The sequence below is a fragment of the Nomascus leucogenys genome, chromosome 12, assembly GCF_006542625.1.
Source record: "Nomascus leucogenys isolate Asia chromosome 12, Asia_NLE_v1, whole genome shotgun sequence".
Lineage (NCBI taxonomy): Eukaryota > Metazoa > Chordata > Mammalia > Primates > Hylobatidae > Nomascus > Nomascus leucogenys.
In genome coordinates, this window is record NC_044392.1 from 7269082 (window position 1) to 7294479 (window position 25398).

General features: G+C 48.5%; 1 long non-coding RNA gene across 1 annotated transcript; it reads right to left on the reverse strand.

Annotated features, from left to right (window-relative positions):
* Positions 1–18244: 18244 nt before the first annotated feature.
* LOC105740588 lies at positions 18245–23940 on the reverse strand. Its single transcript, XR_001116640.2, has 4 exons — positions 23890–23940; positions 21292–21645; positions 20928–21016; positions 18245–20029 (listed from the first exon to the last, which is right to left on the reverse strand). It is a non-coding gene; the product is annotated as an uncharacterized LOC105740588 (long non-coding RNA).
* Positions 23941–25398: the final 1458 nt, after the last annotated feature.

The following is a 25398-nucleotide window of genomic DNA, read 5'->3' on the forward strand; positions in this document are numbered from 1 at the left end:
GCTGAAGCTGGGGCTGCAGAGAGGCTAGCACCTTAGGGCAGGGTAGTCAGAGGCACATTCCTGGGGAGACGGGTCAGGAAAGGCTCTCCTGCCTCCAGGCTAAAGTTGCTTATACTGGGCCATATGCCAAATGCCCTCTTAGTTGGGTACCCTGTGTAGGGCACAACCCATGCACTGTCCATGGCTCTGTCCCTAGTGTCCCATACAGTGTGTGACACAGCATGCATGTGGACTCAATACTTGTTGGATGTGTAATTGAATGAAATCCACTGCCTTCTCACTCACTCTTTACCCTGCTCAGGGATGTGTGACCTCCTTCACAAGAGCTCAGCTTCTCTTGACAGGCACTGTGGATGTGTGTGTGTGTGTGTGTGTGTGTGTGTGTGTGTGTGCATGTGTATCAGTCACAGGCTTCAGTGACTTGGAACCCAAGGTCTTTGAGCCTTTGCTAGGAAATCACTGTGGCCTGTGACCAAAAGGCTGGGGCCAGGGGCTGACCGACTGAGGGGCTTTCAGCCCGCCCTTGCCACCGCCCCAGCCACTTCCTTCCCACTTTCTCCCCACCACTCCCCTTGAATTCAAGATTCCCCGGAGGTCGAGCCTGGTGTAATTACAAGGTATCTGCTGCCTCCCCGTAAATCTAATAGACTTTTTGGCCTTGTCAGATTAAAACTTACCTATCAACCCGCCGCAGTCCTCTAGATCTCCCTAAATCTGTACTTGGGAGAGAATTTATGGCCGGGAATTGCATTTTGCAAAATGATTAAAGTTGCCAAACAGCCATAAAAAGTTGCAGGAGGAGATATGGTTTTTTTGAAAGTCTGCTTAATTTATAAGGGGTGGAAGGTTTATTGTCATTTAGAGTCCACAGCGAGGCAGCGATGGAGCGTTCGGCGGCAGCTGTGCACAGCTGCTCTCGCTTTATGCCTTTTACATGTTTTTAAATTGCCCTGTTTGAATCTGGCCTTCTGCAGCAGCAGAACGCCCTGGTTTGCAGGAGAGAGGCTGTTCCTCCTGTCCTCTGTTGTTCAGCCCTGGTGGCCCCAGATCCCTGCCTCATCCCCAGGCTCACCTTCCAGAAGCTTTTCTGGCTGATCTCTCTGCATGCCGACTGCTCCATCCCATTCTGTGATCCTCTGCTGTCCTCTCTGAAACATTAACAAGCGCTCACATGCGGAAAGGCTTTTAAGTTTATAGGCGATTTCACGTGTCGTATCTTAGTACTTATCACCCTGGATTAAATGATTAAATGAGATAAAACATGTAAAGCTCTAAATACAAGGCTGCTACCTAGTGAGCTAATAAATAGAATTAGGGCTCCCATTTATGGACCACTTACGAGGTGCCAGGACCTCTGCTCTGAGCGTCACATGCATTAATTCATATAATCTTGCCTGCCACTCTCTGAGGTAGCTGTTAATTGTGTCTCTGTTTTAGGAAGCCTAAAGAACTGAACCATGCAGTCAATGTTGAATGAATATTAGCTGCTTCTATTAATATTATTAGGGCAGGAGTCTTTTCTGTTCTTCTTCCACACTGGCACGTAGTAGGCACTCAGTGGGAACTGCTGAATGCAAGCAGGCCTGCATACCCGAACGACACTGCTGTCACTGCCTAATGACCCTCGTCCCCTGTGGGTACAAGGATCAGACCTCAATCACCTGAAGTCTAAATTAGTACTAGACACATATTAGTCTATATATATTTGAAAAATGATTGGACCCAGGGGTGGTGGTGTGCACCTGTAGTCCCAGCTACTTAGGAGGCTGAGGTGGGAGGATTGCTTGAGCACAGGAGTTTGAGGCTGCAGTGAGCTGTGATTGTGCCACTGCACTCCAGTCTGAGTGAGAGAGAGAGATCCCATTTCTAAAAAAAAAAAAAAGGAAAGAACAGAAAGATGATTAAATAAGTCTAATCCTCACAGCAGTCCTATGAGGATGGTTTTGGGAATTCCGTCTTACAGAAGAGGAGTAGGAAGCTGAGAGGGAGTATAAGGTCTGCTAAAATCACAGCTATAATGGCTGAGCCATGATTTGGATTCCAAGTCCAGTGGGTTTTTTCCCACCTCAGCCCAGCTGACCACCTGTTAGGCATTTGGAGGTAGATTCAGAAATTTTTCTTCTTCATCATTACCATATCTAATATTTATTAAATACCTATTACTCACCAGCTATAGAAACTGTCCCAAATCATGCTCACAACATACTTGCATGATGTTTATTATTTTCTCCATTGTATAGATGTGGAAACTGAGACTTAAAGAGGTTGAGCAGCAATCCCATGAGCTGAAACTTAAGCCCAGATGCATGTGATTTCAGAGGCAGGTAATTATCATAAAGGGTGGTGATTGCTATAATGAGGGAAGATCTCTAAACCCAGCCTGGCAAAGGCAGCGAGGAGCGGGGAACTGTCAGGGCAGGCTTCCTTGAGAAAGTGGCTTCTAAGCTGACATTTGAAGGATGAGTAGGGATTTGTCAGATAAATGATAGGGGATCATGTTCTAGGCAGAGGGAACAGCAGGAAGGCAAAAAAGAGCAAGGCTGATTGAAGGATGTGACTGTTGAGCCTGGCCAGAGGCAGTCTTGGATTCCCTCTGGCCTCAGTCTCAATCTTCACCTCCCTGGGGTGCAGGGATGCTCGAGGTGGGAGAGGAACCCCTAGGCTGTGGGCTGGGCTGCTTCCTAAGTTTTCATCAGCTTTGCCCTCACTCCCCGCTCTTTTTTCCAGGCCCAGGCCCATTCGCCTCCTGTGAGTATCAGGGAAGTCCAGTGCTTCCTGCTGCTGGCCTGTGATGGATGAATTGGCCCTCTTGGACTTGGTCCAGTGCTTTCAAACTCGACTTTGTCCCTCCATCCATATGTTCAGGCTTTTTTCCCTCCTCCCCACAGGCAGGGCATGGCAGGTGAGGGAGCCTCCTCCTCTGCTTTCTCTGCTTCTCAAATGTTCTAAGACTTGGGAGAAGCCCAAAGACCTCCAGGCTCTTAACTCATTCATTCAACAAATACTTTCCGAGCATCTGGTATGTTCTGGATTTTGTCGTAGGGGCTGTGAACACAGCAGGCCAGGTTGTTGTCCGCATGGAGGTTATCATGAACAAATGCATCAACAAGAAGATTGTAGGGAATGGCATGAGCTTTGATGTTACTAAAGCAAGTGGGTGTGGTTGGAAGTGACTGGGGGATGCGAGAGGCGCTGTTTTGCTAGCATGTAGGGAAATCCACTCCATAGAGGGGATGTTCAAACCAAGATTTAAATGAGAAGACGTCACTCAGAGGAAGATCTAGAAGAAGAATATTCCACACCAAGGGAGCTACAAGTGCAAAGGTCTCAAGGTTGGAATGGACTTTACCAACTCAAGGAAGAGAAATGAGGCTGGAGCTTGGAGAGCAGGGGCAGAGGTGGGCAGGGATCAGATCCTGCGGGGGCTCAGAGCCCATGGTCAGACTTTAGATTTTACCCTAAGTGCAACCACAGCTCTCAGGGTCTTGGATCCGGGAGAAATGTGATCTGGTTTACACTGTAAAGGATCACTCTACAGGTTATCGAGAATTCTGACAGCCACAAATCCTAACCCACACCAAACTCTCCTCCAGACGCCCCGCACCCTGCTGTACCTCTAGGTCCTTGTACCTGCAAAACCCTCTGCCAGGTATGCCTTTCTGCTTACTTTCTAGAACATTCCTGTTCACTCTTCAGGACCCAGCCCCCAGGCACTTTCCTGATGGGCCCTCCCCCTCGCCCACAGTAAGCGTTAAGTTCACGTTCTTATTGCCGTTACCCAATTCCAGCCATGAGCAGACTCAGCCTGTTTCTGGGTCCCTCCCCCGACTGGACCAGGGGCTCCTCAGACATCAGGATTGCAGTTGACTTGCCTGTGACAGCCCAGGACCTGCGCACAGCCGGGCCCAGCCTGCGTGCCTGCCAACTAAACAAATGCCTTCTGGGTGGACATGAACTCACTGAGTGCCCAAGTCATTGACAGAAGCATGAAGTTAGCAAGCACCCTCTGTTTAAACAAATAATAAGATTAGAAGTACGGTAACATACTACTTACCATAGCATTTAATCTGAATCCATACCTACTAGGAATCTTGGCATCTGGACACTGAGTTTCCAAGTGTTTACTAAAAGTGGCAATAGCCTGTGATCGTCAAAACTTGAATAGTTCTTTCTCAAGGACTGTTCCCTTGCTACCCTGAGACTAGGAATGTTTGTAAAAAAAAAAAGAATACATTTGTTGTAATACTTCTTATAAATACTTGTGTTGGAAAGAATACATTTGTTAAAATGCTTCCTGTATTCCTGTAAATCCTGGTGTTTGTTCACGTGCAGTCGTAAACCTGTGTTTGTCACAGGATGCTGTGTACACTGTCTGATATTTTTCTAATTCAGCTACTGATATAGAAGAACTGTGCAGCTCCTTAGTAAGCTAGGAATATTTAAAGGCTGTCTTCCTTGTTCATGATCTATGCAAGTAAAAATCAACGAGTTTTGAAACAACGTGGGGTCTCATTCTCTACCAGCTGTAAGCTTGGTGAGGGCAAGGAAAGTAATGGGATTCTCATTCGCTGAGGCTTCCCTAGCATGGGGTCTGCCCGCAGCGGCAGATGCTTGTTGATGGAGGCATGAGCGAACCTTGACATGTACAGGCCAGGATTCCCTCCACCAAACTCAACTGCACCTCCTCCTACCATGAGAGTGTATGGCTGGGCCTGAGGCCTGCCAGTTGATTTCACTGTGCTGGGAGGACTCTAGTTCACACTCAGCCTGGGTACTGCACTGTGAATGTCCTCACACCAGGCAGCCCTATGAGCATGGCACTGGGATGCCCAGTGATGAGATACAGGGGAAACAACTGGATCATTGAAATGTGCAGTTTTCACTTGACTGTTCGGCAAAGACCCTAAGACCGTGAATAAGTTGTTTAGCTTCTTTGGGCCTCAGTCTCCTCACCCATGAAATGGGTATCATAATACATTTTTGTAAGATGGCTCTCCAAAGACTAGTGGTCCTATTTGACTGCTGAAGTGCAGACAAGTGTTGCAGACTCCCCACTGCCCTCATCCTATCTTGGCCTTTGACACCAGAGTAGAGAATCAAGAAAAAGGACCTTGTCCTCACTCTGGTTAAATCCATGATTGCTCTGCTCAGACATCTAGAGCCCGATGTGATGGGAGGTTTTGAGACTATGCCAGACTCTGTTGTTGTTAACCCCCAGCGCAGATGGCCAATGTGTGTACCTGGCCTGAGCACAGTGGCTGCTTGGCATGTTCCTTCCTTCACCCTTCCAGGTTGAAGCCATCCTGGCAGGTGCCTCTGTGTGATTGGGTGCCAAATGGCAACCCGCTCCTCTCCATCGATGATGTTAACCTTCACATCTCAGGGCTTCTCTTGTAATATCCATTCATTCCATGGATAGTTACTAAGAGCATGGCACGTGCAAGTGCCAGTTAGCACTGGGAATATAGGAGAACAAAATAATGTTCTGCCCTCACGGAACCTGCATTCCAGCGGGAAGGGGGTGGATGTTTTTGGGTAGAGACACATAGGCACCTGGGGTCTGTGAGGTTGACAGAGTCTGATTCCTGGTCTGCAGGCTTTAGATGCTCACTCCTGGAAGTCAATATCCATCTTCAAGTCTGCCTCCCTAATGCCCATGTTTCAAGTTTCTGGGGGAATTAATGAAGATAATGCTGTACGGTGTCTGATATGGCGCTGGGCATATCCTGCGTGCTTGGAAGTTGTAGATCTCTTTCTCTTTCCAACACAGATCTTTTTGTGTCTCCCTTCCTGTGTCTTCCTCTCTGCCTTGATTTTCAGGCAGAGCAGGAAGAGGCACCCTTTGTACTTAGGGCTGAAGGCAAGCCACTTCTTTGGTTTCAGGGACAGTCTGCTGGGGGAGGTGGCATAGGAGGAAGATGAGACATATCCAGAGATCTTGGGAAAAAGGATGTTCGGTGCCTCTGCCCTCGCTGCCAATACTGAAGCAGAGGGAGGCAAGGCCCAGCCTGAGGTCTCCTTAAAGGCGAATGAGGCCAGGCGCGGTGGCTCACGCCTGTAATCCCAGCACTTTGGGAGGCCAAGGCAGGCGGATCACCTGAGGTTGGGAGTTTGAGACCAGCCTGACCAATATGGTGAAACCCCATCTTTACTAAAAAAAAAAAAAAAACAAAAACAAAAACAAAAATTAGCCGGGCGCAGTGGCTCACACCTGTAATCCCAGCTGCTCAGGCCACTGAGTCAGGAGAATCGCCTGAACCCGGTAAGTGGAGGTTGCAGTGAGCTGAGATTGAGCCACTGGGCTCCAGCCTGGGCGACAGAGTGAGACCCTGTCTCAAAAAAAAAGAAAAAAAAAAGGTAAATGAGAGAGGGAAGATGGGCTAGGCTGAGCAAGAAACAGTGAAAACAATTACTCTCAACTTTGCACAGTCCCACCAAAGAGCGGTGGCATCTTGCTGTGTAATCCAGTGAACTGGCTGTTTTGGATCCGATAAGACCCTGACTTGAAACCCTCCACCAGCAAAGTGAAGGATGGCGTTGTTGTCCATCATAAAAATCAATGGTTCTTTTGCTAAGTGGCCAATATTTATTTGGCTTTAGCATTGTTTAGTTCAATGCATCAATTAAAGATAGTGTAATGTCTGCTCTGGTCTTCAGCCTCAGCTTCGGTGTGTCGTTACCTCATCTGTTTGAGATCACTCACGTCCTTACGTCTCTGCTCCTTTGTCCCCTTGCATAACTCAAGGACAGGAGTAATTGACGTGAAACTTTTAAAAATTAATTTCGCTGCATATGTCACTGAGGGAGAGTGCAAGTCCTCCCAGCCATTTATAACGTCACGGTGATTGGTCCTGACAAAACAATACCTTAAAAACTCACCAAAGTAAATTATGGCCCCAGCAAATGGCTGCTCTGCGGCAGGGCCGGAGGCTTGGAGGAGAGCCAGGCAAAAACAAAGTAATGTGCTTTTGATATTAATAACAGAGATGATATTGATCTGCAAGCTAGTGTCACTTCTCCACTCTGGCGAGGAGATTGCTCCCGGCATTTAGTCCACTGAAAGCCACTTTCCATTCAGGCCATTTAATTTTGTGAGTCTTTAATTATGTGAAATGGAGTCTAGTTAAAGGGCCAGGTCCCAGTTTTGCCAGGCGGAGACGTGGGCTGTGATTCAGGAAGCTGTCAGAAATGAATATAACTCAATTCTTAGATCTGCAAATGCAGTTGTCTTTCTAAATGTTTATTTCATCCCTGCACTTCTCTGGCCTGGTGCCATTGTGCATCAGGACAGACACAGACTCTGATTACAGGATCACATTTTTCAAAGATCTGAAGTTAATGTGCCTGTTTTCTGCATAATAAAAGTCATAACTCACAGGGACCTCCAATGCCTCTCCCCTGAAAGTGGGCCTAGACAGACTGCAGGAGGGCTGAGCATTCCAGCCTGAATAACGTGCCCTGTATCCTGGCCCAGTTTTGGACATTCAGTCTCCCTGCGGAGCTGTGACAGAACATGCTGGCAGACCACAAGTCAGACCACAGGCCAGCCCGTGGGGCAGATTATGTGTCAGAGGTTCACGAGACAAACTGGGAAGAAACCCACATATCAGACCACAGTGATGGCCACGGCTCCTGATTTAGGCTTCAGGGAACGTCATCACTACAGCTCTATACCTTGGATTTATCTAAGTATCTTTCCTTGGGTCAGATCCGGTCAAAGTGTCTTTCTCCCTTTCTCTTGTGCATATAGTCCTGTCTCTGTGTGTCCCTATGTTCCGGAAAGGCAACCTTTCATCTATGTGTATATTTGAGTGCACACTTGCAAGCTCACCACAATCCCAGAATCACTATTGGTCTCTGCTTTATAATTGTTCCTCATGTTGGCTGCTGTGTCCCCTTTTCCATATAAAATCTCTCCTGAGTGTGACTAAAGGCCCTCTGGTTGGAATGCATTTTCAGAGTTTAGAGTTCCGCCTGCCTGGGCTATCCTGCTGTTGTTCTGGTTGACACTGAGTGGTGTTCCATGATAGGAACTGCCTGGAGGTATACAGACCACCCCTGCCTTCTCCTGTCCTCTAACACTCTCCTGTTGCCCGGATTCTGAAGACTTTCTTACAAAGAGGGGTCAGTATAGAATAGCATGCCTCAAAACTCAGCTCTCTGACAACTCCTTCTCTCCAGCCAAGGATTGAGACCTAAAATAATTAGAACCGCAGAGACAAAATGCTGTAGCATCTCCACACTTTACTCACAGGAGGATGCACCAGAACCTTGCTCAGAGTCCCTTTCTCTTATGTTATGAATAGTTTTGACAGTCTTCATTATTGTTTGTATAGCCTACAGAGGATTTAGAAGTAGAAAAAAGAGGTGGAGAGTGGCTTCCAGAAGTAAAAACACCCAGAGCAGCAGCTGAAAGTGAAGGAAGAGAGGACTCTAAAAGCACACAAAGTAACTCAATATGAGAGGTCTTCAAAAACTTCATGAAAATGTGTATTAAGAAAAAACTAGGCCAGGTGCAGCAGCTCACACCTTTAATCCTAGCACTTTGGGAGGCTAAGGTGGACGGATCACTTGAGCCCAGGAGTTCAAGACCAGCCTAGGCAATATCGTAAAACCCCGTCTCTACAAAAAATAGAAAAATTAGCTCAGTTTGGTGGTGGGAGCCTATAGTTTCAGCTACTCAGGAGGCTGAGGTGGGAGGATTACCTGAGTCTGGAAGGTTTAGGCTGCAGCGAGCCATGATTGTGCCACTGCACTCCAGTCTGGGTGACAGAGTGAGACCCTATCTTAAAAAAAATGAAAAAAGAAAAAAATGAAAAAACTATAGATGGATTTCAAAATCTTTTTGCACCAAAATAAACCCGCACTAACTTGTTATAACATGTCTGAACAGGATCTATTTTGAGGCACTAAGAAGGATAAGACATCAGCTTGAAAAGAGCCCCTATCAAAGCAACATGAATTTTGCTAAAATTGAAGCAAGAACAAACATCAAATTTATGGTGAAGCTTGGGTGGAAGAATGGTGAAGTCATTAATGCTTTACAAAAAGTTTATGGAGACAATGCCCCAAAGAAATCAACAGTTTACAAATGGGTAACTGGTTTTAAGAAGGGATGAGATGATGTTGAAGATGAAGCACTCAGCTGCAGACCATCCACATCAATTTGTGAGGAAAACATTAATCTTGTTCATGCCCTAATTGAAGAGGACCAGTGATTAACAGCAGAAACAATAGCCAACATCATAGACATCTTAATTAGTTCAGCTTACACAATTCTGACTAAAAAATTTAAGTTGAGCAAATATTCCACTTGGTGAGTGCCAAAACCATTGTATCCAGATCAGCTGCAGACAAGAGCAGAGTTTTCAATGGGAATTTTAAACAAATGGGATGAAGATCCTGAAGGAGTTCTTTGAAGAGTTGTAACAGGAGATGAAACATGGCTTTACCAGTACAATCCTGAAGACAAAGCACAATCAAAGCAAGGGCTACCAAGAGGTGGAAGTGGTCCAGTCAAAGCAAAACTGGACCAGTCAAGAGCAAGGTCATGGCAACATTTTTTTTGTGATGCTCAAAGTATTTTGCTTGTTGATTTTCTGAAGGGCCAAATAATGATAATATCTGCTTATTATGAGAGTGTTTTGAGAAAGATAGCCAAAGCTTTAGCAGAAAAATGCCTGGGAAAACTTCACCAGAGAGTCCTTCCCCACTATAAGAACATTCCTGCTTATTCCTTTTGTCAAACAAGATCAATTTTGCAACAGTTTCAATGGGAAATCATTAGGCTTCCACCTTACAGTCCTGATTTGGCTTCTTCTGACTGCTTTTAGTTTCCCAATCTTAAAAAAATAATATGTAAAGGGTACCCATTTTTCTTCAGTTAATAATGTAAAAAAGGCTGTATTGACATGGTCAAATTCCCAGGAACTGTAGTTCTTTAGAGATGGACTAAATGGCTGGTATCATTGCTTACAAAAGCAACTTGACCTTGATGAAGGTTATGTTGAGAAATAAAGTTTATATTTTTTATTTTTATCTTTAATTTCATGTTTCCACAAACTTTTTGAAGTCTTCTCATCCATGGAGGTTTTTCAAAGTATGTTTGAAAAACATCCCTATAGGGGAATGTAAGGGAAAGGGGTTGCTTTGTGTTGCAGAATAGCAGACTGAGACTGGTTATTTATGAACAACACAAATTTATTTGGCTCACAGTTCTGGAGGCTGGGAAATCCAAGAGCATGGCACCAGGATCAGAATAGCAGACTGAGACCGGTTATTTATGAACAACAAAAGTTTATTTGGCTCACAGTTCTGGAGGCTGGGAAGTCCAAGAGCATGGCACCAGGATCTGGCAAGGGCCTTTGTGCTGTGTCATCCCATGGCAGAAGGTGGAAGGGCAAGAGAGTATGAAAGCAAGAGAGCAAGAGGCGGCAGACCCTATTTTATAACAAAGCCACTCTCATGACAATGATCTAATCAGCTCTTATTAGGCCCCACCTCCTAATACTGTTGCATTAGAGTTTAAGCTTCCAACACACGAACTTTGGGGGACACATAGTAACTATAGAAGGGATATACAGTGAAATATATTTAGGAAATGGTGGGTTAAAGAAAGCCAGACCAGTTTCTTAGCTGCAGGAGATTTCAGTGCTCCTAATATGCTAACATGCACTGTGCATCTGTAAAGGCAGGGGAATAAAATTCAAGTTTTCTTAAATGTATTTACCCAAAAATATGTTTTCTCCTTTGGTCCCCACTCAAGAGGATTTTGAGAGTTTAGTATTCAGCTGAACACAGTCAGAGAAATACTGATATACCACGACTCATGTTTGTACTGGCAACTGTAGTGGACACCATCTGTTTTTGGCAGCCATTGGCTTTCCTTGCAGAAACAGCCCTCCCCAATTTTTTTAGTACATGTGATGTAGTTGGGAGTTTATTCCTCAACTTCAGCAGTGAGCACATAACCCATGCTAAGCCACTCATGACATTGCATCCCCTGGGCCACAATAATTGGTTTGAGGATAGGCACATAGTTTGATCACAGCCATGGAGATGCTATGGGACTTTGAAGGGAATTCTGGATAAGAGACAGTTGGACTCAAAAGCAAAGGATGTGAGGCTTAGAGCGGTGGAAGCCATTTTTCCAACACCTGGAGCTCAAGAAGTCAACCTGGAAGAGAACAGGGCTGTGAGGTGAAGATAAACTCGGTCTGTCTTTTGAAAAGATCAGTTTGGGTGCTGTGTGGAAATTAGTATTGGTAGAGGGATCTGGCATTGAGACCAGTTAGTCAGCAAGTAGTGAGAAGAGATGAGAATGGCTTGAATTAGAGAGTAGGCAGTAGAAATGGTGAGGGCTCTTTAGGGGGTAATAATCACTTGGGGAATAATTGGAGGGGATGAAGAAGCAGGAGAGAAAAATGATGGCTTCCAGGTTTCTGACTTGCAAAACCGAAGAGATGGTGGTGACATCTGAAAGAGGACCAGGTTTGTTTTGGGAAAATGGAGTGGGAGGGAAGTCATGAGTTCATTTTTGTTGTATTTGATTTCAAGAGTGGTTGAGAACTCTAAGTGTTGAGTAGGATTTTGACTTGAGGTCAGAGGAGATTCTTGGGTTGGCAATATCAATTGGGGAGACCTTGTCTTAAGGAGGGTAGTGAGTTACCCATGGCGATGCTACCCAAATCCATGTCTGGGACAGGAGGATAAAACTTCAAAGGAAACTGGTAAAGGAACCCTCAGAGAGGTAAAAGGGAGAGAATGTTTAAAGTAGGAAGGAATGATCAACTCACTGAGATGTCGAATTAGAAGAGGATTAGAAGTGTCTTTTGGGTTAAGAGATAAGAAGAACACTAGTACCTTTAGCCAGAGCTGTTTGGTAGAATAAAGGCCAAAAGTCAGATTATTGGGTGGAAGAAGGAGCAGGGAGGAGACGAAGCAATCAGAGCCATAATAATAGTAGCAAACAACGGCAGATAGGAAGTGAACACCTACCATGGGCAGGCCCTGTTCTAAGTTCTTTATGTGTATTAACTCCTTTAACCCTCACAATGATTCTTTGAGGTAGGTACATGTGTTTCCATTTTATAGACGAGAGGAAACAGAGGATGAGAGAGGTTAGGTGATTTGCCTGATGTCACACAGCTGGTGAGAAATGGAACTGGAATTCAAAAGCAGGCAGTCTGGCTCCAGGGCCCATATTCCTAGCCAATAACTTATACCAAGGGATTACATGGTGCCAACTCTTTCAGGCAGTTTGGCAGTAAAGGAGAGGAGAGAAGAGGGGGAGAGGAGAGGAGTGAGACCTGTAACTGGAGACCTGTAGCCAAGGAGGGTTTATCCTAAGATGGGAGAGACATAAATGTTTAAATATCAACAAGAAAGATCCTTTTAAGATGAAGTGTATGGATACAGAGGAGAGACAAGAAATAATGAATAATGTGGGGTGGGAGACAATGGGGTTCAAAACACAGGAGGAGCTAGGAGGAAGGACCCTTCCTCTCATGCAGGGGTGGGAGAGAGAATGGGTAGTGATGTAGGTAGATTTGTAGGAGAGTTCCTTTCTGATCGATTCCATTTTCTCTGGGAAGGGGTGAGGTCACCTGATGAGCGTGAGAGGGGAGGAGTAAAGCATATGAGGTTTGAAGAGTCTGGGAATGTTTGAAAGTCATGGAAGGCAAAAGAGGAAGCTGGTGAAAAATGGTTGGAGAATCACAGGAAACCAGTGATCATGAATTTTGTAGGTTTGTGTGCAGCACGAGACAGCAAAGGGTTGGGTTCATTCAAGATTGGGGTTTTGATAAACAGGTAGAGAAGAGAAAGTGGTGGGGGAGAATTTGGAGTCCTGGTAGGAGTGTTAGTAAAATGATGGACCACAGAGTCTATGCCAGGATAAAAGGAGAAGCAGAGGAAGACAGCTGATAGGTTGAGAGAAAGATGAAGAGGTTGATGAAAGTCTTGAGGAAGCTAAAGAAGGACCATGATGCAAGCTTTAAAGAAGTAGAGTAGGTTGGTCAGAGAGCAGGATGCTTGAGTTAGCGATGCTGGGGGCTGCAGTTTGGGGTCATGGCAAGGCTTGTGATGAGACAGGGAATGAGTGGCTGGGGGAAGTGGGAGAGAGGGTTATCGGAGATGAGACTGAGGACCTGAGAAGCCTACATGCTGCATGGATAGTTCCTGTGGACGTCGAATTCACCCAAGATAAAGGCACAGGGTGAAAAAGCAAAAAGCATGAAATAAAATCTTAAAGTGAAAAAGAAGACCTCAGCCAGGTATCAAAGGCTTCTGGGGGCTGATCATGATATCAGCAACGTCTACCACAGTGGGGCAAGGAGAAAGGATGGTAGAGCTGAATGGCATGGCCCTCAAAGGTGCACTGTTTTCTAGGCCAAAGAGGAGCAATGGATAGTAAGATGGATACCAACCCTACCTCTGATTCTTACAGAGTAAATGAGCAGACAGCAACATCTCTGGGGGGCTGCAGGGGAGGAGGTGTCTTCAAGAAGGACCCTGGTTCCAGTTAAGGCAGGAGATGGAGGGAACCCTTAGGGAAGACTCTCTGGATTTCCAGCTCCAGGTAGAGTTTAGGGGTTGAGGGAGGGAGTGGAGAAGTGGGACAAGGACATAACACAACAGCATTATGAGGCTGGTGGGTGTGGAGGAAGACTGCTGGCCCACAGACTCACACTCTGAGCATTGACGCGGGGTCATGGGCATGGGAGGTTGGCTTCAGTGGTCTCTTGAAGATGGTTGCCTCCAGGCTCTATGGTCAGGGGACTTGGTTCACTCAGCTTGGGGCCCAGCCACAATGCCAGCCCTTGGAGCCCTTCAGGGCATTGGTCAGATGGCACTGAGCAGGCTGCTCCATTTAGATAGGGCATGAGGGTTTCAGTTTACCACAGCCCCCACGTCTCTACTGTACACAATTAGCTTGATTTTTTGTTTTCTGCTGGGTCCCATTTCTATCATCCCCATTTTTGTATTTGACTCCTGATTGCGAGTTTAAACTCTGGATTCATACAATCTTGAACCTGAATTTTAGCTAGCCATTTAAGAGCTGTGGGAGCCCAAGCAAACTCTGTGCCTCGGTTTTCTCATCAGTGAAATGGGGGCCGAAAGAGCACCTATCTCATAGATGGTTGCGAGGATTAAATTAAATGATGCAAATGAAGTGTTTAGCACAGTACCTGATATATAGCGAGTGCTCAATAACAAGTAATATACATTTATTGAGCACTTACTATGTGTCAGTTTCTCTTCTAAGACTTCCCATGTAATGACTGACTGATGTAATTCTCTTAACAATTCTATGAGGTGAATACTGTTATGTTATTTCATTATTTCCGTTTGACAGATGAGGAAACTGTTGCATAGAGAGGGGAAGTGGTTTTCTTTCAAGGTGAAACAACCATTAAGTAGTGAAACTGGTCAAACCCAGGCATTTTGAAGCTCCACTCTTAAACCATCATGCTATATAGCCTCTCGCTGTGATACAAATGTCACTATTAATAACCATTATCACAAATTATCATATAATTTTGCAAAAATTATATTGCAAAGTTTAATTAACCAAAACTTGGAACTGGTGCCCATACTAGGTTGGCAGTAGCGTGCAGACCCTGACACTTCCTGGACATGCTCAGCCTGCCTTTCTCTGTCCACTGGTCTGAGCCCCTCTGTCTCCCAGATGGCTCAGGTTGGGATATCTGGCTCTCCAGGAAGCCGCTGGCTGTCTGACCCAGGTTTTCTGTCCATTCAGCCGAATCTCCATCAGAGACACAACCCCCTCTTGATATGGCCTAGGTTAGGGGTACCTAGGTTAGTCTGCTCTAGTTTGCCTCTTTCCTCCTCTCTCAATGTCCCTATTTGCACAACAAAGTCACTTTCTGTCCTTTGGGGTCCCCGTGAGACTCTTCTGGCCACTCGTCGCTGTAGCCCGTACTCTCTCTCCCAGATCTCTGCATGATTTTCTTAATGTGTCCACAATCCCCTGTTCTCCAGGGTCCTGAGTGAGAGCTGGGGATGTCAGGTTTGGGGAGGATGAGGGGGTTTCTCAGGGATCCTGGTCAGCAGGGTCTTGGAGGCCCCAGTTACTTAGAAAGAATTCCCCAGCATCAGATAAAGATTCCAGCGACCCAGTGAGTACTGGGAGCCCTGGCCCAAACCCTGGCTGGCCACCCCGCAGGCTTCCTAGAAAGCAGCTCACTGTGCAGTGGGTGCCAAGTGGGTACCATGGGTGCAGCTTCATCTTGGCGGCCCTGGAGCAGCAGTTCCTCGGCCACCCAGCCTCACTGGCAGTGACCCTGGAGGATGGAGCCCACAGCAGCCTTATGGCCAGTGCATCACAGTGTGGAGCACACAGTAGGGACCCCATAAATATTTGTCGAGTATCCATCCTGTCCTCTAGGCTGGACAACTGAGCAGGGGATGATTAAAAAAAAAATAAAAATACTAGCAGATACTTATATACCATTTACTACGAGCCAAGTATTATTCTAAATGTCTTCCATATATTAATTAAGTGAATCCTCATAAGCACCCTGGGAGGTGGGTACTAGCGTCACCCCCATTTTACAGATGAGGAAACTGTGACCCCATGAGCTTGGGTAACTCATCTAAGGTGATACTGCTAAGAAGTGGCAGAGCTGGGACTTGAACCCCAATATTGTGGCTTCAGGGTCAAGGCTCTTAACCATAATATGTGCTTCCTGCTGTTTCTGAACCCTGTCACCAGGTCACCAGAGATAAGAGCCCATGTCCAACAGCTTCAGCTAAAAGGGAGGTATTGGCTCCATGCTTGGGAGGTTTGGGGGGGCCTGGCCCTAGGGTTCTGGGGGTCCAGGTGATGTCAATAGACCAGCCATTCATGCAGCCTCTCTCCGTCTCTGCTCTGCTTCCATCTGTGAGCCAGCTTGTGCCTGTCCCGTGGCCATGGGGGTCAGCTCCCAGAACAGGCTGCCCCACCAGACCCCCAGGTTGTGGAGAAGGGCCAGCTTGGCACAGGGAGGGGGTGTCACAACCAGAAGAAGGGGGCAGGGGTGCCAGGCAGACAAAGATAACAGATGGAGACCTCAAGCTCCTGCCCCTGCAGGGGGTTTACACCTTTTAACAGCCCTCACTACAACCTAGAAGCTCCCATTTATAAATGAGGAAACTGAGGCACAAAGTAACTTGTCAAGGGTCCCACAGCTTGAAGTGGCACCAGCGGCATGCAAGCCCAGGGCTGCCTGATTCTGGACTCCATGCTGCCTGGAGCTTGGAGGCCCTGGGGGTCACATTGCATGGCTCACCTTGGCTTCCCCAAGACCTCAGGGCAGTTCTGTGGTTAGGGGACACAGGCCGAGAGGCACCTGGAGGGAGGGAGGCCAGGTCTCACCAGGGCCAGTGGCCAGGCTGGAGGGAATCACTGGTTGAATGGTGCTCAGGGTCCTGGAGCTGGTGGAGGTGGGTTCCTGCCCTCCCCTGGCCCTGCGTGGCCCCCAGGGCTGTGAGTCTAGGGACTGGGCACCTCCCTTGGGCCTCTGGCAGGGAGTGAGCAGTGCCTGAGGCAGGAGGCAGGCAGGCATGGCGCGGTCCCTGCCCATCTGGGGAGTGCTTGGTGGCTGGCTGGAACTGAGCAGTGGACGGCGTTTGGACTCAGCAGCGCGAGCCCAGCTCGGAGGCTGCGAGGCAGAGCCGTGAATGCCAACAGTCTGGAGGCAGGCTCCGGAGGGAGACAGGCTCGGGCCCATTCGCTGAGCTTGGTTCCCACGACAGCTCAGCAGACAGATGGACCTGGGAATCCTCACCGCCTGGCCAGGAGGGCGCACACATGAATGGAAATGCAGGCGCCCCGGTGGGGAGGGACAGGCTGGAGGTTCCCAGGGAGGGCCAGGGGGGCGAGCCAAGGAGCAGGAGCTAGGGCCTGGGCTAAGAGGTTAGATAAACCAGTTGGGTGTGCCTAGCTTCTTAGTTAGACTGATCCCTGGTCCTCGGCCCAAGTATAGCCCTGACCTTGACCTCAGGCTCTGCCTTGAGATTCCAGCCTCAATCTGAATCCTGAACTGGAACCCAGACTGAGCTGTGACTCTGGCCTCTGCTCAACTGGGCCCCGACCTTGGTCTTAGACTGAGCAGACTGAGCCCTGACCATGACCCCAGATTGAGCCCTGATCACGCTAACTGCCTTCTGGTCAAATCCATTTGCCTATGCCCTTCTCTGAAAGCAGCCCAGAGCCGACTGCCCACAATACTCACCGGGAGGGGTGGGTAAAAGGTGAGGGCCGGGCCCAGGTGGTGCTGACAGCCTCTGGGTGGCACAGAAGAGCAAGAGCAGAATTGACTGAGAGTGGTGGTGGGGTCGAGGGGTGGCGTAACTGACCAGGAAGAGAAGACTCGCCTGCTGGGATGGAGACCAGAGGGCAGTGTCCCCTGCCCACCTCGAGCAGGTCCAAAATTCAGGCCTAGGAGGACAGAGCCCAGGTGGGTGGGCTTATGGGGTCCCAGAAGGCAGGAGGCAAGAGGCACTTGAGAATGAAGCAGGAAAGGCAGGGCTGCCCGCCGGAGCCAGGGAGAGGACAGTGCGAGTGCAGTTGTGACCAGAGCTGGGGTCTGGAGAGGAACCCTCTTCCCAGGACCAGAGTCACTTGGAGCTCAGAAATCAGCAGCACCTAAGAAAGACAGGCAGGCAGAGGCCCAGCAAGGAGGTGAATGCAGATCATTTGGGAATGAGGCAGCCGGGAATGACTTTGGTTAGGGGCTGGTGGTGATGATGGAAGGTGTGGAGTATTAGGGGGCACTCCCTGTTCTTGGTACTTCCAAGTATGATCTGATCTAGTCCTCTTAACAGTTTAGTCAGATCTTGCAGCAGCAGCCCTGGATGCCCCGGTCTCCAACTTCCCCTGGGCACTCACTGCCCCATACCTGCCATGACTCTTCCTTGGGGTTCCTCTGGCTGCCAGAGTGTGCTTCCCTGGCACTAGAAGTGTATGTGTAGGGGGGTAGGTGTTAGGGCCCCTGGGAACAGTCAGCAATGGACTAGGGTGGAAGCATAAAGAGTCCAGCTTCCCCTCCTTCAAAGGAGACAGCTCTGAGGTCAGTTCTACACTAAGTCCTAGAGCAGGGACTGGGGAAGTTTGTTGGCAAAGGGCCAGAGAGTCAATATTTTAGGCTTGGAGGACCATATGGTGTCTGTTGCAACCACTTAACTCTGTCATTGTGGCAGAAAAGCAGCCATAGATAATACAGACATGACTGGGCATGGCTGTGTTCCAATAAAACTTTATTTACAAAATCAGGAGGCAGGCCTGATTTGGCCTGTGGGCTGTAGTTTGCCAACCCTTGAGATGGCCCCAGTGGGCCTGGGCCCAGTGTGGTCACCAGCTCATTCACCCGCCTTTCATTGCTCTCCTCCCCTTCCCAGTCTCACCTCTCCACTCCCTACTGGAGCTTCCAGGATCTCTTCTTAAATAAGTGACTTGATCTTGAATTATTGTCTCTGGGTCTGCTTCTGGGGATCCCCAATCTAAGACAGATATCCCCAATTTCACATGAAGAGACTGAGGCAGCTGGAGGCAAAGCAGCTTGTACAAGACCCCACAAGAAGGGGAGGAGTTGCTTTCTTGAACTGCTGTGGTTTTATCCAGAGTCACCGGACCGTGCTGCCACCCTGGCGGGAGGATGTGTCTGCCTGCACAGTCTGAACAATCTCAAGACAGGTTGCTGGAACTGGCAGAACACTGAGCTCATTCGGTCACTGCCAGGGCTATCAGGCACAGAGGATGAGGCAGTCCTGCCCTGCCCTCTAGAACCCAAAGTCTGGACAGGGAGTGGTAGTTAAATGTGGGGCAGAATGAGATCAATTGTCTCCAAGGGGCAACCCTGTCATCCTCTCCCTTGGATCCTCTGGGAAAGCTGCAGGACAAGAGCGATCACTCTTTTTTTTCAGATGGGTAAACTGAGGCTCAGAGAGGAGATGGACTTGCTCCAGGCTTATACCTGGCAGAACTGAGTCTGTCCCAGGGCTCTTTGAGCACCTGGGGATGCAGAAGCTGGTGGGGGTGAGAGGCGGCGGGGACTGTGGAAGGCTTCGTGGCTCCCATGGGCACTCCAGCTCACTGTCTTTACTGCCACAGCCACTGCTTCTACATCTGCTGTCTCATTGGATCATGGTGCCTTGAACAAAAGTGTCCTTACGCATTATCTAATTGAACTCCCACTTTACAGGTGGGAAAATTAAGACCCAGAGAGAGAAGGAACTTCCCAGAGAGCTCTCCAGCGAGCCAAGTCAGAGTTAGGAGCAGGAGCCTCAAATTCCCAGGAAAGCAGCATGGTCCTCCAGTTCCCCCAAAAGCCAGATGGCATCTTTGACACCTGGCTCCCAGGGGCCAGTCCTGGAGAGGACACCTGGCCTGGAGCCAACCTTCCTCTCCTCGTTGCCAAAGCTCTGCTCTCTGGGTTCTGGCACTGTCTGAAAATTCCTCCGTTGGTCTGCTCTCGGCAGAGCACAGATTATTGCTCTTGTGCTAATTATTTTTATGATTAAAAGATGATAAATTATTAAACAAAGTCTGAAAAATGTGCCAAGATCTGCTCTGAGGCTGGGCCTGAGAAGTTGCCCCCTTGGCGTCCACGTTAATTAATAAATGAGACTCTCCATGGAGAGGAGCCACAGCTGATACATCTGGCAGCCAGGCAGGAGCCGGCGGAGGCCAGATGCCAGGCAGGTGGGGAGGAAGGGACTCCCTGGGAGTGCCCAGCCTGGGATTTGGTAACAGAGTCCCCTCCTTCTCTGCTCCCAGCCTAGGACTCAGTGGAGAGCCCCGTGGTACCAGCCGAACATCTGCCCTCTGGAAGAGGCCTAGGATTTCAAGCTGAGAAGCTCCAGCTGATGCCTTAATGCTATTCCCTTCTCCAAATGCAGACTTGGGAGCACCCCAAGTGTCTAAAGGAAGGCAGGAGACCAGGATTCAAATCTCTGCCAGCCAATTTCTCCTTGGGTAACTTTTGGGTAGGTCACTTAATGAGACTCCAAGCCTCAGTTTCCTCATCTGTAAAATGGGTAGAAACGACATCTACTTTTGCAAGGGTATTGAGAGTGTTAAATAGGATAATGTCTACCAAGAGCACTCAGCTCCCAGCAGATGGTCAAAAAATGTTAGTTGGGCTGACTTGAAGCTTGGGTTGCCATAACTAGCCGTGAAACCTTGGTCAGGCAGCTTTACCTTTCTGAGCCTCAGTTTCCTTATCTGTAAAATGGGAATGAGAACTCCCAAATCTTAGGATCAAAGGGAAAACTATATGTGAAGTGTCTAACAAAGAGTAAGTACTCAATTACTGGTGGCTATTTTATTATAATTGTTTATTACAGCACCAACGCACTGAAGTTTCAACAAGTGGGTATTCCTCCTTCACCATGGGCACTTCTTCCTGCATCCTTTGCTGGTTCTCCTCCCTCCCCACCTTACTCCTTGCAGCGCCCTGGGCTCAGGCCTCGGTGTCTCTTTCTTCCTTACACTCTCTCCCCTGTGAGCTCATCCATCTGTATACTGATGGCTTTCACATTTCTAATGCTAGCCTCGACCCTCTTCCCAGAACTCCAGACTCCTACAAGCAGTTGCCCATTCAAACTCTTCCCTTGGATGTTTAATAGATATATCAGATCTAATATGTCTAATAATGCATCCCAAATGGAATTCCTCATCTTCCCCTCTGCAAACCTGTTCCCCACCGCCCCTACAGTCTTCCCCACTTGGTTAATGATGGCTCCATCCTTCTGGTGACACCTTGGAGTCATCCTTGATTCTGCTTTTTCTTTCACTTCAAATACCTAAACCATCAGGAAACCCGGACAGCTCCACCTTCCACCTCTGTTAGAACCTCAGCACTTGACCATCTCCCACCACTTCCCCCACTCCCACCCTAGCATAAGGCACCATCACATCTTACCTGGAATCTTGCAGTAGCCTACTAATTGCTGTCCCTGCTGCGGTACTTGACACCTATAGTAATGCTCTACATAGCTGCCAGGATGATCCCTTTAAAACACAAACACTAGACCCAGTCACACCTGCTTATAATCCTCCAAGAGGCAAAGTCTTTGCCAAGGCCACAAGGCCCTGTACTACCTGAACCTCCCCGCTTGCTAAGACCTCCCTCTCTTACTCTGTGCCAGCCACGCCCACCTTGGTGCTTCCCTTGAACACACCAGGGGCACACGCCCACCTTGGATCTTCATACCGGCTGTTCACTCTTCTCGTTCCTCACCTCCCTCAGACCTCTGCTCAGAGGTCACCTTTGCAGTGAGGCTTACCTTGACTGTCCCATTTAAAAGTGCACCCTGGCACTCTGCATGGCGGCTTCCCTCTTCCATCGTGCATGTCCTCTTCTTACATACTAGAGTTTCTTGAGGCTTGTGTTTGCTGTCTTCTCCCTCCAGCATTATCCGTTTTGTGCCCTGCAGCATTCCCACAGCAACCAGCACAGCCCTTGTGTGGTGGAGGTGCCGGGCATACTGAGATGCATCTGTCAGCATCTGCCTCCTGGTACCTTGGGCCTGCATGTCTGGCAGGCAGGTAGAAGAACACGCTGGCCATTTCAATGTTAAGACAAAGAGGTAGAGAAGGCTGGATGAAGGAGGTGGTGACTGAACCATATCCTGAGGCAGCTGGGGTTTCTAGGAAGAGGACAGAGAGAAGGGCATTCCACCTGGTGGAGGAGCCAGCAGGTGCGAAGGCTCGGCAGCTCAGAAGCATACTCGGAGAATGGCAGGTTGTCAATGGCAACCTGGGAAGGGGATGGGGGAGATAAGCTGGAGAGGAGGCAGGTGCCTGGGGCGGGGTGCAGAGGGAGGCCAGCTCAGATCTCCTGATTCTGCCAGGTCCTCCACCCTCTGCATAAGCAGATGGGGCACATGCCCACCCTCGTGATTTCCCAAAGGAGACATAGTAGTTTAATTGCCAGGAACAGGATATTAGCAAAATAACCATATTTCATTGTGTCTGGGATGCACAACTATTTTCTACACCACTCAGAAACACTGCTGGCCAATGTGTGTCATGGCATGAAGACCCATGTGAAAGCGTGTGCATCTTTCCAGTTGCGGCTTATATGATAATAGGTAGTATTGCCTAGCACTGTAAAAGGACTTCAGAGATATTATCTCACTGAATTCTTGCACCAACAATGGGTACCTATGGGACAAATAAATGAGTTCCCCATTTTACAGATGTGACAGCCAGTGCACAGAGAGATTAACTAACGGGTCCAACGGGTGAGTGGTGGAGCCCAGGGTGAAACCCAGGCAGTCTCTAAAGCATTGCCTTCCAACATGCAATGGAGTGTGAAATGCAGAAGCCATGGGGAAGCACAGGAAATCGGCCATGTAACACAGGAAGCAATGGTTCGATTTATTCAGTGGTGACATCCACCACAGCTGCATTCCAGTAATCTGCACCCCTCATCCCAACATCCTCGCCCTGCTCTGCCTGTGTTGGGCAACTCGTCTTCTTGACCGGAGGTGATCTCCCACAGTGAGGTAGCCCTACCCTTTTGTTTCAGCTCTTGGAAAACCCCAAACCTCAAGGCCATACACTCCTTGTGACCAAGTGAGCATCTTGGCAACTTCCCGGCTTTTCCAAAGAGAACTAACTCCTGCTGGGGGCCCCCCAAGTCACCCCTCATGGCCCTTACTTCTAGTGCTCTGGAAATGGCTGAAACCAATGGGTTAACTTGCTTTTCCTATTAAATATTTACATAAACACGCTCGGGAAGGTGTGTGTAAGTTATCAATAATGCAAGGCCAGCCTAGGCTCGGTGAGAGCTAAGAGACCCAAATTGTATCATCATAATCCATTATTCACATATAATGCGTCTATTCTCCTCCATTAGCGCAGGCAGGAAATGCCCCTGAGTGCCGGGCAGGGCTTTGGAAAGCGCAATAAATGGCGGATAGACACATGGCGGGAGGGCGGCAGCTGTAGTTAAACAAGTGTAAATTAGCGCCCAGCCTCGCTCCCTGCCTGCAGCCAGAGCGGCGGGCACAGGCCTGGCAGGGAGGGGGTTACAGGATGTGGGGAACTCGCTATCAATCTAGACAGCCCTCATGGCCTCCCTGGAAACCCTTCCGGAGGAGCCCTCCCGCTGGCCACGTGGGAGACCACGCCTCAGAGAGCACAGGCTTCTGCTCTGCAGGCCTTGGCTGGGTGACCTGGGGCGAGAGGGTGGAGGGGGCTGCTGCGCAAGCTGCCCCCACACTGAGCTCCGGGCCCCATCTGTAATACAGGGATGAGAATCACCGTCTTACAAGGTTGTTGCGTGAAGGAAATAAATTGAGAAAGGAGACGTTCCCAGCATACGGCACACAGGAGGCCCTTAGAGAATGAAAGAACACTCCTCTCCCTCCTCCCCCTAGGCAGTTTCAGACTTGGGAATAAAATGGGAGAAGCTTTGCACTGCACCCAAATGGATGTGGTGCAAAGGCAATGCGAGGTAAAGACAGAAGTGGCTTTATGTTGTCCCCTCATCAGCTTTGCTGTCCCTGCAGGAGGCTCCTCCCCTCTGGACCCCACCCGAGTGCCCTGTGCTGCGGTCCGTCTCCTGGGCTCAGCAAGCACACTCACCATCGCCACCCGGTCCCCAGGACATCTTCAGCCCTTAGTCCGTCCACACCCTCTTCTCAGCACTACCGTATTCCCCTGGGGGGCAGGTCCTGCACAGAGACGAGCGCATCTGCTGTTGAAACGACCCCAGACCAAACGAAAGTTTTGGATTACCCGTGAACTGGAAGGTGGACTTTTGGTGTAAAGAGCACCAGACTGGGAGTTGGGAGAGCTGAGTTCTTATCTCTGTCGCCGCTGATGCTCTGTGGTTTGTGGAGAGTCCCATGGCCTGTGGACCTCAGTCGGCCTACCTGTAAGAGTAAGGGAATTAATCAAATGATTTGATGATCACGCATGACTTAGTGAATGTGAAGTGCTAGGTGTGTCTCAGGACCCTTCCTGGCTCCAGAACCCTCAGGATCAGAGGCATCATGAGATTCTAGAATCAATATTCTGGTTCACATCATTGCTGTGTCTTGTCTCCACAGCTACAGCTGGATTTTTTCTAGCACCGAAGCTGTGTCGTGGTACAGAGACCCAGTGCCCTGGTGTCAGGTGGATGGGCATGAGCTTGATTCACCTTTTACAGAGGAATCACATTAGCAGCCCCTCCCTACCCCTACTCTCCCACTGTAAGGGGTCATGAGCCCAATGCCTCAGGGCGTGGCGGTGATGGCTGTTCAGTGGAGGCCACAAAATAAAATGTGAATTTGGAAAGTCAGGGAGCAGGTGATCAGGTTTTGTACTTTTCGGACAATGGTGTCCACATGTGGGCAGTTTATCCAGGCCAGACCAGTTCTTAGTTCTGATGCCACCTCCTCAGAGAGGCCCTCCCTGCCCTATCTAAGAGCCGCCCCACTACTCTCTTTCCCCCATCCATTTTATTTTTCTTCCCATCACTACCTGACATTTTATTGTATACCTAGTAGTTTCGTTGTTCATTGTGTGTTTCCTCGACTGGAATATTGGCTCCATAAGGACAGGTATCTTGTCCGTCTTGTTCTCTGCTGTTCCCCGAGGCCTGGCCCCTAGTAGAAAATCGATACATACTGAATGAATGAATGATTGTAGATTCAAATTTAGCACACATATATTGAGCACCTACTCTAGGCCCATCACTGTGCAGGTGCTTTTACATATGTTACACATTTAATTGGCTTAACAATGACATCTATTCATATATATTAAGACCAGTGGACACTAACATTAAATTTCAATTGAGTGAGCCTAGTAGGAATGCTTCACATCTCCTCCCCTGCTTCATGTGTGCCAGGGGGCTAATCATGATTGAAAGGCTGAAGCAGTCGAATGATGTTGTGTTCTGATGTCGTGATGCCTTCTCCCAGGCTTTCCTTTTTTTTTGAGATGGAGTCTCGCTCTGCCACCCAGGCTGGAGTGCAATGCTATGATCTTGGCTCATCGCAACCTCCGCTTCCTGGGTTCAAGTGATTCTCCTGCCTCAGCCTCCTGAGTAGCTGGGATTATAGGCATACGGCACCACACCAGGCTAACTTTGTATTTTTAATAGAGACGGGGTTTCTCCATGTTGGTCAGGCTGGTCTCAAACTTCTGACCTGCTTTGGTGATCTGCCTGCTTCGGTCTCCCAAAGTCCTGGGATTACAGGTGTGAACCACCGCACCCAGCCTACACTTCCCTTCTTGTCCTTCCTTCAGTTCAGCTCATCTGCTCTCAAACTCAAGGGTGTTTAGGTAAAAATGACTGCACTAGGTTATATACAAAGAAAGCCAGGGAGCCGATTTCAGGGAATTGAAGAGCAATTTGAACTCTATGCAACTTTTGCCTGATGTACCAATTTTGG